Genomic DNA, 17,368 nt, shown 5'->3' with positions numbered 1-17,368 from the left:
TCTCACATGACAACGATTCTGAGTCTCAGGAAGGCTTGTCAATTTTGTTTATTTGTCTAAGTTACTAGCTTAAAGGGTTAGTTCATCCAAAAATGAAAATTATGTCATTAATGACTCACCCTCATGTCGTTCCAAGTCCGTAAGACCTCCGTTCATCTTCGGAACACAGTTTAAGATATTTTAGATTCAGTCCGAGAGCTTTTTGTCCCTCCATTGAAAATCTATGTATGGTATACTGTCCTTGTCCAGAAAGGCAATAAAGACATCATCAAAGTAGTCCATGTGACCTCAGGGGGTTAGTTAGAATTTTTTGAAGCATCGAAAGTACATTTTGTTCCAAAAATAACAAAAACGATGACTTTATTCAGCATTGTATTCTCTTCCGGTTCTGTTGTCAATCCGCGTTCACGAGGCCAGTGACGCTGCTGACGTAAGACCTGTTATCTGGTGCGTCCGTGTATTCGGGTTCAAATAAATATGTCTGGTTAAAAAAAATGCAAGTCTTCCCCTGTGTCGAAATCCTTAGACATGTTTGCAAAGATTGTTTTGTTTACAGCGTGCGTCTCCCTCAGACTGTAAACGAAGCTCGGGCGCACCAGATAACACGTCAGCTCGTCTTACGTCAGCGGACTCATGAAACCGGATTGACAACAGAACCGGAAGAGAATACAATGCTGAATAAAGTCGTCGTTTTTGTTATTTTTGGAACAAAATGTACTTTCGATGCTTCAAAAAATTCTAACTAACCCCCTGAGGTCACATGGACTACTTTGATGATATCTTTATTGCCTTTCTGGACAAGGACAGTATACCATACATAGATTTTCAATGGAGGGACAAAAAGCTCTCGGACTGAATCTAAAATATCTTAAACTGTGTTCCGAAGATGAACGGAGGTCTTACGGGCTTGGAATGACATGAGGGTGAGTCATTAATGACATAATTTTCATTTTTGGGTGAACTAACCCTTTAAGTGCCAGAAAGTCTGGGGTGAGATTGGTTTTCTGATATCATTTACGACTCTGCGATACTCCCCAGAGACCATCGCACCCTCCTCTCTACTCACTTTGGACGCATCAAAGGAATTCCAAGCCCCCCCAGTGATGTGTGCTCCCCACAACGCAGAGAGACATGACACACACACACACACGAACCTTTCATTCATTTCCTCATATAAGACTTTACCAAGATATATTCGATATGTTTTTATGCTTGCCTTTTTCTCATGTCATATTGGGATGACCATGATGTTATCATAGCATTAAATGAACTATAAGTGCTTGCAATTATGCAGTAAGATGTATCTTTGTATTTCGACGCCCTTTTTGTGCATTTCTTGATACCTACAGAATGCCCTAGGGCTGACCAAGCCATATACAGGTCCTTCTAAAAAAATAGCATATTGTGATAAAGTTCATTATTTTCCATAATGTAATGATAAAAATTAAATGTTCATATATTTTAGATTCATTGCACACCAACTGAAATATTTCAGGTCTTTTATTGTTTTAATACTGATGATTTTGGCATACAGCTCATGAAAACCCAAAATTCCTATCTCAAAAAATTAGCATATTTCATCCGACCAATAAAAGAAGTGTTTTTAATACAAAAAAAGTCAACCTTCAAATAATTATGTTCAGTTATGCACTCAATACTTGGTCGGGAATCCTTTTGCAGAAATGACTGCTTCGATGCGGCGTGGCATGGAGGCAATCAGCCTGTGGCACTGCTGAGGTCTTATGGAGGCCCAGGATGCTTCTATAGCGGCCTTAAGCTCATCCAGAGTGTTGGGTCTTGCGTCTCTCAACTTTCTCTTCACAATATCCCACAGATTCTCTATGGGGTTCAGGTCAGGAGAGTTGGCAGGCCAATTGAGCACAGTAATACCATGGTCAGTAAACCATTTACCAGTGGTTTTGGCACTGTGAGCAGGTGCCAGGTCGTGCTAAAAAATGAAATCTTCATCTCCTAAAGCTTTTCAGCAGAAGGAAGCATGAAGTGCTCCAAAATCTCCTGATAGCTAGCTGCATTGACCCTGCCCTTGATAAAACACAGTGGACCAACACCAGCAGCTGACATGGCACCCCAGACCATCACTGACTGTGGGTACTTGACACTGGACTTCAGGTATTTTGGCATTTCCTTCTCCCCAGTCTTCCTCCAGACTCTGGCACCTTGATTTCCGAATGACATGCAAATTTTGCTTTCATCCGAAAAAAGTACTTTGGACCACTGAGCAACATTCCAGTGCTGCTTCTCTGTACCCCAGGTCAGGCGCTCCTGCCGCTGTTTCTGGTTCAAAAGTGGCTTGACCTTGGGAATGCGGCACCTGTAGCCCATTTCCTGCACACGCCTGTGCACGGTGGCTCTGGATGTTTCTACTCCAGACTCAGTCCACTGCTTCCGCAGGTCCCCCAAGGTCTGGAATCGGTCCTTCTCCACAATCTTCTTCAGGGTCCGGTCACCTATTCTCTTTGTGCAGCGTTTTTTGCCACACTTTTTCCTTCCCACAGACTTCCCATTGAGGTGCCTTGATACAGCACTCTGGGAACAGCCTATTTGTTCAGAAATTTCTTTCTGTGTCTTACCCTCCTGCTTGAGGGTGTCAATGATGGCCTTCTGGACACTAGTCAGGTCGGCAGTCTTACCCATGATTGCGGTTTTGAGTGAAGAAACGGGCTGGGAGTTTTTAAAAGCCTCAGGAATCTTTTGCAGGGGTTTAGAGTTAATTAGTTGATTCTGATGATTAGGTTAATAGCTCGTTTAGAGACCCTTTTCATGATATGCTAATTTTTTGAGATAGGAATTTTGGGTTTTCATGAGCTGTATGCCAAAATCATCAGTATTAAAACAATAAAAGACCTGAAATATTTCAGTTGGTGTGCAATGAATCTAAAATATATGAAAGTTTAATTTTTATCAGTACATTATGGAAAATAAAGAACTTTATCACAATATGCTAATTTTTTGAGAAGGACCTGTATGTATATGAACATACCGTAAAATGTATTTTACTATGCTGTACCATATTTTGGAATGATTCTGACCGAATTCGGCCATGGCCATAAAACATCCAAATGACCGTCCTGACAAGACAAAAGTAATTCTGCCCGCCAAAGTTTCGTTGAATGTCATTGGCCAGTTCGCCTCACAGAGGCGTGGACTTCAGTTTCTTTAAGAGAACTGAACCCCCTGCTCTTCTCTCTCTTACCTCTTCCTCACACACTCAAAAAAATTATTCATTGGATCAACTCAATTAAGTTGTGGGCAGGATGTCCATCCAATAAATATATGTAGCCCCAACTCAAACTGAGTACATCCATTCAACAGAATGTAAATTAGTTAACCTAACTCATTTGTATCAAATAGATGCAAAAGAATATAAACGAGTGACTCGATTAACTTATTTCTATCAAATACTTATTACTAACCAGACTGACACTATTTCTGTATGTCTACAAAAGTTTTATTGAAAATTAACAGGGGTTTAACTCTATGTTTTCCATTTAAAGTGACCATAACAGTGATTAGTGTTTCCATTAGTTGAGCTCTTAACTCTTATTATATCTATTGTTTTTTTTGGCTGCTGTGACAGTGTGTTTGTTAAACACATTTGGAGCAGCAAAGTAAGCAAAAGTGAAATGAGATCAGCTGATGATGGTTACCTGTTGATGGTTTTATTATCATTATGAAACAGAATGATTTACTGAGGTTTTTGTAATCTAACCATTATGTTGTCACGTTTTTTTCACAACACATACCTTGTGTTACTGCAGCATGAGATCAAGGAATATTATAACACTTAAGTTTGAAGACTTTAACGAACATGAGCACAAAAAAGTCTGTTTATGATGACACACAGACATCAACAATCAGCGTATGAATCTCAACAATGGTGACAATCAAAAGTACTTTGCTACAATGCATGCTGGGTACCACCATAGTACAAAACTCCCAGCGTGCATTGCAACATTAATAAATTATTCAGCTGAACTTTCCTATAATTTTGTTTGATTCTAAATATTTGCTTTTATTTTTTTCGGTTGTATTTTTGTTAATTACTAGCTTTTCAGTGATGTTCTGAATTAATCTGTTTATCTAAATATTGGTGATTGTAACCATTTTTGAGATTCATATGCTGATTGTTGATGTCTGTGTGTGTCATCAGAAACGTCCTGGTTGCGTATGCAACCCACCGTTCCCTGAAGGAGGGAACGGAGGACGTAGTCGACGCGACTGAAACGGGATCACGCTAGGGAGCCTATCATCTTCGAGTACTATTGAACGAGCCAATGTAATTGGCGTGCGTGATTCGCATCACACACACCGCCCCCGCGGCGCGGGTATAAATACGGAAGTGGATGCACGCACTAGTTGCTTTTCGCTGAGGAGCCGAGAGTAACCCGGGGTCAGCGGTGGTCCAGCGGTAGTGGCAAGGGGACTACGTCCTCCGTTCCCTCCTTCAGGGAACGGTGGGTTGCATAGCAACCAGGACGTTCCCTTTCAGTCGATAACGTCGGACGTAGTCGACGCGACTGAAATGGGATCAACCATTGAACACGCCACTAACGCTGCCACCTTCCAGTGCCTAAACCAAAGCCTCCTGATGCCCCCGCAAACTTAAGGCGGGGAAGGACAGGGCTTAGGCCAGGGAAGTCACTGCTGTTCCTACAGGACCACTGGGAAAGCGTTCCCCGTACGTTGGAAGGAAGGGACGCTGCGGAAGCCACATCCAACCCGAGGGAGGAAATGTGGAGAATACACATATGAACTGGGCGGAAACCGGGCAGTCTAACATATGGAATGTCACTGGGGTGGCTCCAGCCTAAGACGGGGGGAGACACACCGGACAGTGACGGCAGAGAGACTCTGCCGAGGGAAGACACGGGCTCACCGCAGGGAGCCGTATCGTGGAAGAATACACATATGGGGTCACCGAAGGGACCGCAACATATGGACCCAGCCTAACACAGGTTCCACACTGCTTACGAGTGGTAGGCCTAACACCAGACGTTCCGCACGTCCGACGTCGGAGGGCTGTGGAGGAACTCAACAGGGTTCAATTTTAAGGGAACTCAACTGGAGTAGAAAGGCGCACGTATCCAGTCCATAGGAGGGGAATGGCGCAGCAAGCCGACACTTGAACCGGGCTCACGGTGAAACTGGCTTCATGAGAAGGGAGCCCACGGGAAGCAGCGGTTCAACTAGGTGTCGTCCAGCCCCCAACTCTAGAATCTGTTTAGCAAAGTATATCGTCAACGCCCAGGCGGAGCACTTTACACTCATCATAGAGGAGCTCAACACCTAAGTGGACATGTTGCATCTCGGATCTTTGCCGAAATGAAGGCAAGCACTAAGTGCAACTTCGCATGGAAACAGCCTTCCCTCTCTGCTGAATTCCAACAGATACTTGAAGAGCTGGTCTGAGGTCTATGACTTGCATTCTGTACACATCCAAGCGAACGGACAGAGAAGCCAGGGCTGGATCTGCCTCCTCCAGGGCAGCGCTTGCAGGCTCACCACCTGCTCCTATTACGGGAGAGGTAGGAACCTTGGGCACAATCCGAGCCGGGGTCTCAGCTTGTGAGAGTTAGCCGGCCCAGACTCCAGGCACAATACGTTGACCGAAAGCGAGCAAGTCCCTACCCTCTAGTAGAGACCACGCGAGCAGGAGAACTGATATAACAGAATTTTTAACTCACTGCCTGCAGTGGCTCAGGGGCGGTCTCTGCAGTGCAGTCGCACCAGGGACAAGGCCCAAGAGGATAAAGAGGGACACAAGGATTTACAAGACCTTGCTCCTCAGGAACCTGACGACCAGAACGTGCTTCTGCATACTTCTGCAACACGATGAGCGTCGTTTAAACACCGAGGCAACATCATTTTGAGGGTGAAGGAAAACAGCCTACTGCAACCCATTTTGCAGGAAAGAGAGCACTGAAGTGATCGAAAGCTTTCAGGATCTCCTCTGGAGAGAAGACGCACTCAACGACTAGGTTCCACTTCTAAAGGCGTAAGCACGCTACCCAATTCTAGGGGGTGCTCGCAGAAGTGATGGTAACTATCACATGTTCTTGTGATAGCCACCTGAACCTCCGCGTTCAGATGTAAGACCGCCCGGAATCTCCGGGGGAAGAACGCGTGTGCCATCGTGCCCCGTCCCCGAAAGAGTTTCCAGGGGAAGTCAGGAAGGCTGTTGAAGGGAACCAGGTCTAGTTGGGCCAATAAGGGGCAACTATGAAGACCTGTTCCTCTCCTGACATGGCACGTAGGTGCAAGTGACGGGCGCAAAAGACAGGAGCATTGCTCAACACAACATGTGAAGATCACTGGGCTTCAGGAGCATTTTCTGCTCAGCACTTGGGTGTGACAAGTTCACTGAGCTTCAGGAGCATTCCTGCTCAACACCTGAGTGTGATAAACTCACCGAGCTTCAGGAGCATTTCTGCTCAACACTTGAGTACGAAGAACCTCACTGAGCGACAGGAGCATTTCTGCTCAGCACTTGAGTGTGACAAGTTCACTGAGCTGCAGGAGCATTACTGCTCAACACCTGAGTGTGATAAACTCACTGAGCTTCAGGAGCATTTCTGCTCAACACTTGAGTGCGAGGAACTTCACTGAGCACCAGGAGCATTTCTGCTCAGCACTGCGTGTGATGAATTCACTGAGCTACCTGTGATGGACTCACTGAGCTACAGGAGCATTGCTGCTCAACACCTGAGTGCGATGAACTTCACTGAGTTTCAGGAGCAATTCTGCTCAACATGAAGAGTGATGATTTCACTGACTTGCAGGCGCAAGGCGACCATGAGTCGCAGTCACTTTTAGAAGGCTCACTGGGGTTAAACGCATTTCTGCGGGCCCCTGGGGCCGCTGAGTCCCAGTGTTTGTCCAAGGGTAGTCCGCTCGGTTTACCCAAACACTGGCGGAAAAATAAAACCGGGGGGGCAACTGAGCGGCCCCGGAATGGTCATGACCCAGCCGGACCCAGGGGATGGAGTCTCCACTTGCCCTGGCTATAACTCTCGTGAGGCTCGATGGCGGCACGATTGAGTAAGCGGGAGGAGTGGAATAAGGCGCCCTCAGAAGCGTCTGACTCCAAGGAGGAGGTGACGGGTGAGTTTGTGACATGCAGGGGAAGCTTGCGCAACGGTCGCAATGTCTAACAACTCGAGGCACGAATGCCCGTGTAGTCGGGGGTCGCCCAGGCCCCCGTTAAAACACGCCCTTTGTACATGGCCGCTCTGTTGAAGAGGGTTTGGCAGCAGACCGGGATGAACTATAGTCACACAGGGTGAGCTGCTCTGCCACGGTCACCTCGGGACTCGATCGTGAAGCTAGCGCTGAAGCGGTCACATATGGAGGGAGCCAAAGGCTGCGACTACCATATACCCCAGGAGCCTCTGAAAGTTCTTTCAGTGGGACCCTTTCTCACTTCAACACCAGCTGAACACATTCTCATTGGAGAGACATGTTGGACCGAGTACCTCTCCAAAACTAGAAAAGAGATACTCAGCCCGTGGGCGAGATTACTCTCTTCCAGTTGACCTGAAGACCCAACGGGCTCTGGAGCACTCGAGGGGAAGGACACTGTACCGATACTCCACCCTTAGACTCAACACACAGGATGGCCTGCGGTGCGGGAGGTAGAGATCTGAAGCACATGTCTTTCAGGTCAAAGCTGCAGACCAATCTTGGGCCAAGATGGTCACGACCCACCACCTAGTAGCACGAAGAACGAGTTTACAACTGGCCTTCGTACCGGCTGGAGGAGCGGCTATATCAAATCCTTCGCCAGCAGGATAAGATAAGCACGCACAAGTCAGGAGCACTGCTCAACACTCGGTGTGATGAATATCACTGAATTTTCAGGAGCACGTCTGCTCAACACCTAATGTGATGACTATCACTGACTTGAGCGGGGTAGCCGAGCCTGAGGTGGGGCAGCAAAGTAGAGAGAGTGGTGTTAGTGTGCTGTGCAACACTTACCTGTCTCCACAAGCGGCAGGGGGCGCGTGAGAAGGCGGATGACCGGGTCCTCGAACGCACCAAGCTGCCTGCTGGCGACCAAGGGGGAGCTGAGGGGTGTAAGGCTATACAGGGTCACACCCGCCAGACTGGCCCTCTTGGGACCCAGGAACAGATGAAATTGCTCTCTCTTTGAAGTGTGGGTACCGCTTGCTCCGCTTTTTTTTTTTTTTTTTTTTTTTTAGGGAGCCAGCGGCGGAACAGACACACACACAAACAAAGGCTCCACCCGGCCCTCACCCGGGGGGAGGGAGTGATCGTGCCACTCCAAGAGCATCTCATCCATTCCTGGGCGGCCCGCTCCGGAATGCTTTCGCTGTCGCTTGCCACCTGGCTTGGCAGCGCCTGGAGCGGGCTGGGCGTCTCTACTGCGGCCGGCTCCCTGCTGAGGTCTGGGTGGAGGCTGCTGCGGAGGGCCAGCAGGAGCGGCGGCCGGAGAACGCCCACGGCGACGAGCAGGCGGAGGAGCTGCCACCGGCGGCGGGTGGAGGCAGCAGCTGTCCACCGGGGCAGGATGTGCCGGATGACCTCCGTCTGCGCTTGAGCGGCAGAGAACTGTTTGATGCAGTTCTCCACCGCGTCGCCGACCAGCCCAACCTGGGAAATTGGGGAGACCAGGAACCGAACCTTGTCCGCATCCGCCATACCAACCAGGCTGAGCCAACGAAGGCGCTACTGGACCACCAAGGTGGACATCGCCAGACCGATCACGCACGCTACGACACCCGTACCCCGGAGGGTGAGGTCGGATGCAGTGCGGTGCTCACCTATGAGCGCACGGTCTGGATTACCCTCGTGCATGCCATGGGTGCCCTAGCCTGCAGCAACGCCATGGCACGCGAGAGGAAGGGGCTTGCCCACAGGCTTTGTAAGCTCTGCCCGTCGGAACGGACGAAACTCACAGGCCTTAGGGGGGAGACGAGGATCCCCCCAAAAGGCAGCGGCCGCCGGACACAGGTGCACCTGTGTCGACAGACCGCTCCAATGGAGGGACACCTCGCAACCCTTCACCGTTCCTCCATCAAGGGTAATGAGGGGGAAAAGCTATTCAGGCAGTTTCTGGCAGAGAAAGATGCTGTTCACCACCTGATAAGCTCTCCATGCATTTCGGGAAAGAAAGGCACTGGGGCGGCGAGCTGAGAACCAGCGCGGCCCGCCCCAAGATACCAAACTCCAGATTCCAACCGAGACTGAACGGGACACGGTGGAGGTTCCACTCGAGCCCGGCAGCCTCGGCGGCCCGTTTCAGCATAGCTGATAATTCTGGATCCGGCTCGGGCAACATTGAACTCCCGGAGGGAGACAATGCAGCCGAGTCATCATCTCTAGAAGTCAGCTCACCCTCCGATGCTGCAATCGGCGTCCTGTCCTCCAGGGGAGCCCCGAGTGAAACCGCTGGCCCACCCATTACAGATGGACCAGCAGACAACACAGGAGGCTCCAGTGGTTGCAGTGGAAGGGAGGAGTGAGGAGCCCACAGGGAATGGTTACCGGGCGGGACATCCAACACTATCCTCCGGTCACCCATCCCACACAGCACCCGAGGGTGGGGCATGGTAATGGGGACTCGCTCTCCGCGAACGAAGGCGAGTCTCGCCCTCAACACTGCGACAGTCATGTTCCCACAGTGAAAACATGAGCTGTCCACAAAAGCTGTCTCAGCGTGCTGTAAGCCAAACACGTGACACAACAGTTGTGACCATCAGAGAGAGACAGGGAACGACCGCACCCAGAAACGCACGGGCGGAATGACATCTTGAAAAAGACGCAAACGCACCCGTGTTGCTCTTTCAGAAAATAGGACCGTCACCAGTGCCGGAGCACACAGGGGAATGACCGCGGCAACACTGAACAGAGAACTGAAACAGTGAAGCACTCACTTTTCCGCCCTCTAACCAGCCATCAACACACACAAACATTTAGAAATTTGTTGCTGTTAAAACAGCAGTTGAGAGCTCAAAGCTCGCGATCACCGCTGCACTCGCGCTGTAGAACACCAGCACTGGGAGAGTCTTCCTGAAGAACACCGACACACTCGCTCGTTGTAGACAACAGCACTCTCAGAGACATCAAACGATCGGCTCCGAAGCGAAAGGCAACTAGTGCGTGCATCCACTTCCGTATTTATACCCGCGCCGCGGGGGCGGAGTGTGTGATGCGAATCACGCACGCCAATTACATTGGCTCGTTCAATAGTACTCGAAGATGATAGGCTCCCTAGCGTGATCCCGTTTCAGTCGCGTCGACTACGTCCGACGTTATCGACTGAAAGGGAACTGATTTTTTGTGTTCATGTTCGTTAAAATCTTCAAACTTATTGTTATAATAATGCTTGATCTCATGCTGCAGTAACACAAGGTTTGTAGTGAAAAAAACATAATTGTTAGATTAAAATACCTCAGTGAATAAGTCTGCTTCATGATGATTATAAAACCATCAACCGTTAACCATCATCAGCTGATGTCATTCTTTGCTGCTCCAAATGTGTTTTACAAACACACTGTCACAGCAGCCAAAAAAGACAATAGATATAATAAGAGTTAAGAGCCCAACTATTGGAATCATTGATCACTGGTGACTTCAAATGGAAAACATAGAGTTGAACCCCTGTTAATTCTCAATAAAACTTTTGTAGACGTCTGACAGAAATAAAGTAATTCTGGTTAGTAATAAGTATTTGATAAAAATAAGCTAGACTCTCTCGTTTATATTCTTTTGCATCTATTTATTACAAATGAGTAAGGCTAACTGATTTACATTCTGTTGAATGGATGAACTCAGTTTGAGTGGGGGCTACATATATTTATTGGATAGAAATCCTGCCCACAACTTAATTGAGTTCATCCAATGAATATATTTTTTGAGTGGAGCTATTAATAAATTAGTAGTAATAGTTAAACCAATTAAATATATTTACACATATGATCTTAATTAGATATATTTCAATAAAGCAAATTAGATTTAAATGTGTCACCTCTAAGAAGGGCTTGAATCCTTTTTTTGAGTGCATCACCATTTAATCCCTTCGTGATCCTCCTCCGGGGATCTTTTTCTTTCATTTGTTTAAGTTTTGTTTTTCCTTCGACTTTGTTCATTACCCCAGATGGGTAAATTAACTTAGCCTGAATTGTTTCTTTGGTAATTTACGTCCGAGACCTTTAAACCTTAATTTGAAAGTGCGCGCTCCGGACCCATCCGCAGGCCACGTGACGCTCCCACGGAACACGCATCCACATGCCTTCGAAGCAGCCACACAACGAGCAACTGTGCAAGTATCCGTTTTATCGAGCTTTTAGAGCATTAAGATTGTGTTTTTCCGTGTTGTCTCTTAAAGGTTTAACTGTCCAGGTGAATTTTGCCAAACTGTGATCCTTACGGATCTCTCTCTCTCTCTCATTCTGCATTCTATTCTTCTCTCTCTTTCTATCACTTTCTCTTTTATTGTGTCGTTGCCATTATTGTGTTTGTAAATACATTTATTATTTGTTATAACCGGTATATGTAATTTTGCCTTTATTAAATTCATTATATTAATTTATTGATTATGTCTTCATGCTCATACAAGTCATTTTAATGTTTTGATTTCAGCTGCAAGCTTTAAAATTGTAGAATACTTTAAATAGTATTGTTGCAAAACAGGAAAGCTATCTTTCACAGCCGGAAAGATCATCTTTTCCTGCGAGTCTCTTAAGGGTAATTTCTCTACAGGAGTTGATGAGGATCGCACGATCAGTTTGCTGGACAAACAGATTTATTCGATAACGAACTAATTCCCTTAGAGGTTATCCTGAGAACCTATATATTCTGGACAATTTGTATAGGAATGTTGAAAATATAATTCGTTATGATTTGATTATTGATATATATAATTGATCTATTTTTGCCAATATGTGGGATGATTGATTATAAATCCGTTGTATTCAGTCGTTCATACAGATTGGCAACGTATTCCTTTTGTGGGAGATTTAACATGTATGATTATCTGGTTCAAACCCGTATGAATAATTATTAATTGTGAATTACTAATTTTGAAATAAAGCCTGACCCAGGTTTGTTACAGTTTTAACCCCAGTCACAGTAACTGCCACCATTTTTGAATATCTCTTTCCCGCCAATAGAAAGCACAGTTAATTGTTCTCGTGTGAGGGGAAGATTGGTGTTCTGTTTGATTCTTCGTTAAAAATTGTTAAACATTAATTTTTAATTGAGTTTTGTTTTGTTTCAAATTTTATATATATATATATATATATATATATATATATATATATATATATTTGTATTAATCTAACAGTTTATCTCTGTTACTGTTCAATTTTTTTTTCTCTCTTAAATTTCTTTATTACCTTTAAGTACTAAATGGTTTGGGCCAAGTAGGATGGGCTTAGCTTCTTTAAGTGGACCTCTCGGTGTTGTTAGTAGCTCTTAGAGTGAGTTGGTTTGAAGTGTTGCTCTGTTTTGGGTCAATTTATTGGCATAGCCAAAAGTTTGTTTACGAATAACTTTGAACAGTTTTTGTTTGTTTTGTCTTTTATTTTTTGGAATAAACACTGAACTTTTGACTTCATCATCACATCACTTATTTTTTACGCCTCCATCTGCCGGTACATTCAGAGAAGTGGTGCTGCTACTGTTTGAAACATCTTTGGGTCCTCTTTGGGGCAGTTGGCACAACCCTGTCTTTGTTACAAGAACAAATTGTTAAGCGTTTTGATTGCTAATCTGTGAACAGGACAGCAAGTCTTTGTGGTGTATAGAGAGCTAATGGATTTAGGGTAATGTTGGCAAACCACCACGTAGGACGAACCACATCCAACAGGAGTAACTGTCGACACAAGAGGAAGCTGTCTGTAAGGGACGTCCAGGTACTAACCCGGATTGTACCCAAAAAACATAAAACCCAAACTGCCCAACACACTGAAGAATGACATGCGCACCTCGATTCTCCTGTTTCCACCATAGACTGTAAAAAAAATATGGACGTAGTGTCCGTGACGTCACCCGTAGGTATCTGAACAGCGTTTTTGAAGCCTAAAGTGGGCGGAGTCGGCCGTCGCCATCTTGGAAGCGCGTCACTCCCGGATAAACGAAAATGGGCAAAAAGGCGGGACGTGGGTGGAGTTGAGGTGCCTGGATGGTGAAACTACGCCCGCCTAGCTCGACGTGATCGAGTTTGCTCAGCAGGCTAAAAGGAGCTAATGTGCTAGCCTCACGCTAAAGTGACAGCTGACTTGAAGAAGTACGTTAGGCCTAAAGCCAACAGTTAAAGTTCATGTTTTTGCCCTTTGAAATACTATAATAGTTAAAAGACATAACTAACCGTGAGACTATGTATATTGTGATGCATTATTATTCTCATGCAGTAACTTACAATATTTGCTCTGAGCGTGTGTGTGACAGTGATTCATGCGCATACATGTCAGTCAGCGTGGCAGCGCACGTCAAGTTCGTAGAAAGTTTTATTCAGTCCATTTTGAATTCTGATAGACATTACCTAAAGTTCAGGTAAAGCACTGACACCTGCAGGATTTAATCTGAAGGTACTTTTTATTGAACACTAAAAAGTTAAATAAGCATATTATAGACTATCTGTTCCGTAAGATCAACGGTACAGCAGAACGAGTGTGGCCTCTATATCTTAGACATTTTTAAATCTGAACTCCCAAAAGCAAAGAAAGTGTCAGACATCCATGAGTGCTTGTTCACAGAGGAAAACAACTGAAAAACAGCGCTGGTCTTTCAATACTCGACAACGACGGAATCCAACGGCGTGGGCGAAGGTATAAGGCGTGTATTAAATTGTATGAAATAATCCCGAAAAAAAGTACAAACACGGCAGAGATTGCAAGTCAAGCAGCTGGAATCAGCTGAGGTGACATAACAGAGCAGACAAACGGCTAACAGCAGCGGCAATCCAACTGTCACTCAAGTGGCCACACCCTTGATTATGCGGCATTTTAAGGCTAAATATAATTTAAACGGATGAGTTCTAAAAAAATTCACCCTCCTCACAGTTGTCACAAAGGGCAAAATTAGCTGTATAGACCAAAACAACTTAAGACACCAGGCTGTAAACATATTTGTTTCTGCGGTAAAGTTGGGCATTTTAACATGGGGGAGATACAGATTTGACTCACTTTTGCTGCCAGCCTCAACCGGCCAGGCGATGAATTGCAGTTTAATTCACTTCCGTGTTGGTTTCAAGAGAGAGACAGGGAGGTTGCCGCTTGGTTTCCACCAAAACTGTAAGTTCGACGGTAGGTCCACGGAGTCAATATTCACGGTCGGGCTGTTCTGGCTAAACCTTTAGTCCTGTGGTGTGAATGGGTGGCATTCTGGGCCCCTTTAATCGCTAGTAGTGAAGTGCCCTTTCGGTCGTATTGCGTTTACTTGTGCCAATGCCAAATACAGTTTCATTGGTGCCAACAGTGCAAATCTTGGGCTGTGGACGTACCTTTCTCTAATGAGTGCACCTTCACTGTCTTTTCCACATCTGTGGGAGTTACTGCGTGGAGAAGCTCCAAAGAGGCTCAACACCCGGACTGTTGCTGCCCAGAGTGAAGCACGGGGGTTGGTCTGTGATAGTTTGGACTCCAATATCATGGCATTCCCTACTTTGCTTGGTGGGCTTGGTACTGCCAAGGTACCAAACCATTCTGGAGGGCCATGTGCACCTAATGGCTCAAACAATGTACCATGAAGGGGGTGCCATGTATCATCATGAGAATGCACCAATACACACAGAAATACTTGTGACAGAAGATTCTGTCACAAGAACAACTTAATAGTAAAGTGCTACTCACCAAGGAGGATATATTAAATCACAAAGAAAATCGTATTCACAATATGAACAATCAATTAGTGGCTTGGTTATCTTTCAAACACTAGTTTGTAGGTATTTCGCTATGGGTATCATCCAATGACCAATCTTGGATAATTGGTAATGGCCGGGGCAATTAGTGACACCAAACTGGTGTTTACAATAACACCATGTCTGTCAGTTGGCAGAGCAATCGCAACAGTGATACAAGAGTCTAAAATCCCTAAAAATAAAAATATAGCGCGTACAGTGGGTCCCTACCTCATCCTCGTTCTCTTCCCTGTAAAGATCCGGATATGGAAACTCTCCTCAGTTGATCCTCGCAGAGACTGGCCGCTAAACAGTTCACTTGACAAGCTGGTGTTTTAGTTACATCTTAGAACGTGGCAATTTTTCTTCTGAATTCACTGCCAAAGTGAATATTTTCTCTCTGCTCTGTCTTCTTTTTCTGGTGGGAACTAGCGCATCAAGGCGAGATCTCATTTTTCATATCTCAAGCCATAACAGCTAATGTTTCCTTTTTCCCCCACATTGTGTGGTGTGACATTGCTATGACGATGATACCCAAATTTATCTGAACCCTAAAATGAAATTCTAATGGTTTGGACACTCTCATGGCCTGTTTGACAGATTTAAAGGTCTGGCTGTCTCTAAACTTCCTGAGTTGCAACGAGAGTAAAACGGTAATTATTTTATTTGGATCTTCAAATTCACTTAAAGACCCCCCAAAATAAACCTTGGCGAGTTATCTTATTTAGTGAATCCATGGGTAAAAAATTTGGGTGTTCTGAAATTTTTGATAAGCAGATAAATTTGTTGGTCAAATCATGCTTCTTTATTTTTTCTTTTTTTCTTTGACTGTTAACAAAAGTAAAGTCATTTCTTTCTCTTAAAAATTTAGAAAAAGTAACACATGCATTTATTTCTAAAAGGCTGGATAACTGTAACTCACTTTATGTTGGATTAGCCAATCAGCTCTGTCTCAATTACAGATAGTCCAAACTGCATAAGCTAGACTTCTGACTGGTGCTCAAATTGAGGACCACTCACAGTTTATGTTCCCTGCACTGGTTGCCAGTGCGCTATAGAGCGGATTTTAAAATTTTACTTTTTGTTAATAAATCTTAAAATGGTATGGCTCCATCTTACTTTTCTGGCTTACTTTATTTACTTTATTAAGCATCTTCTACCAGATCTCTCCGGTCGTCCAACCAGAGACTGCTGTATATCCCGCAGTCGAGTCTGAAAGGTATTGGTGACCGAGCCTTCTCTGTAGCTGCCCCCAGACTCTAGAATTACTTGCCCATTTCCTTAACTGTTTTTAAGTCCAAGCTTTATTGCTGTAAAAAAATGTGGATGCATCTAAGTGTAGTGTAGTTTTGTGTAGTGTCTTTTGATGCTATTATTTTGTCTATACTATTTTATGATAGAACCAATGGTCAATGTAACCTCACCTATACCATGTTTGGTCTCTGAAAATTGGTACTTTGAAGATCGAAATTATTTGGTATATGATATGTTGATAGCTCTGCAACATATTAGTATTACAAGAATATTTAATAGTTTTTTTCATCAGAAACCAATCCAACTGCACATGCAAATGAGCATGCTTTAAACAAAGAGCTATAAAATCTACAACAGAGGAATTTTCCCGTTTGGAAATTCCACCCTTCTCGTTGGTCAAGCAAAAGAGGAGGGACTTTTTAGAGCCAAATTCACAGTGACCTCCCTCATCTCCTGGCCTCTACTGCTGCTTCTTCGGGTTGATGTCTGTGGGGACACACACCGTGGCCCATGGGCGCCGACAGGCCTTGACCACAGCCTGCTATGTCTTCACTCTCCCAACAGAGTCAGACAGTAATTTCTTCATTCCAACTCAGAAGAAAATTGGAACTTTACTGTCACTGAATGGGAAACCACCAACTCTTCCGACTTCCTCCCTTCTCCTGGTTTCTCTGCGTGGCCTCTCTGGCCCAGGACCGGCAGGCCACAATCTGCGCTCCAGCCATGTGCTCATGGAGAGAGAGAAAACCTTCAACCAGAACAGAGTTGAACAAACCATGCAAGTTCATTACCATTTCTTCTTCAAAGAAATTATTTGAAACTCAAGGAACCATCAAAATCCTTCTTCAGGAACTTCACGAAATGCTTTCACTGCAAGTATACATTTAATGAGCAGATGGTTTGTTTCATAGTTAAATTAATCTTGTCCATAGCTTAATTTCCTGTTTACAGTTTCATCCTGTCACTTTCCATTTTACCCATGTATGTGTGATTGTGCGTATGTGTATTTGTTTAGATTAGGTGTGTTTGTGATTTAGTTAAAGGAGCTGTATGTAAGAAATTTATTTCAATTAATCATAAAATGGCCCTGATATGTCACTAGACATTAAGAAATCATGTTAATTTCAAATACTTATATCACTGATAACAGTAGTCCGGCCAGGATATTGTCATTTAAAAAGTGAAGTTGCAGCCCTCAACTGATGTTGATGTTGTCATGTTGTGTTTTGGTCT

The sequence above is a fragment of the Siphateles boraxobius genome, unplaced genomic scaffold (assembly GCF_051911475.1).
Source record: "Siphateles boraxobius isolate OS27281-9 unplaced genomic scaffold, OSU_SipBor_1 8, whole genome shotgun sequence".
Lineage (NCBI taxonomy): Eukaryota > Metazoa > Chordata > Actinopteri > Cypriniformes > Leuciscidae > Siphateles > Siphateles boraxobius.
This window is presented reverse-complemented; position numbering follows the sequence as displayed.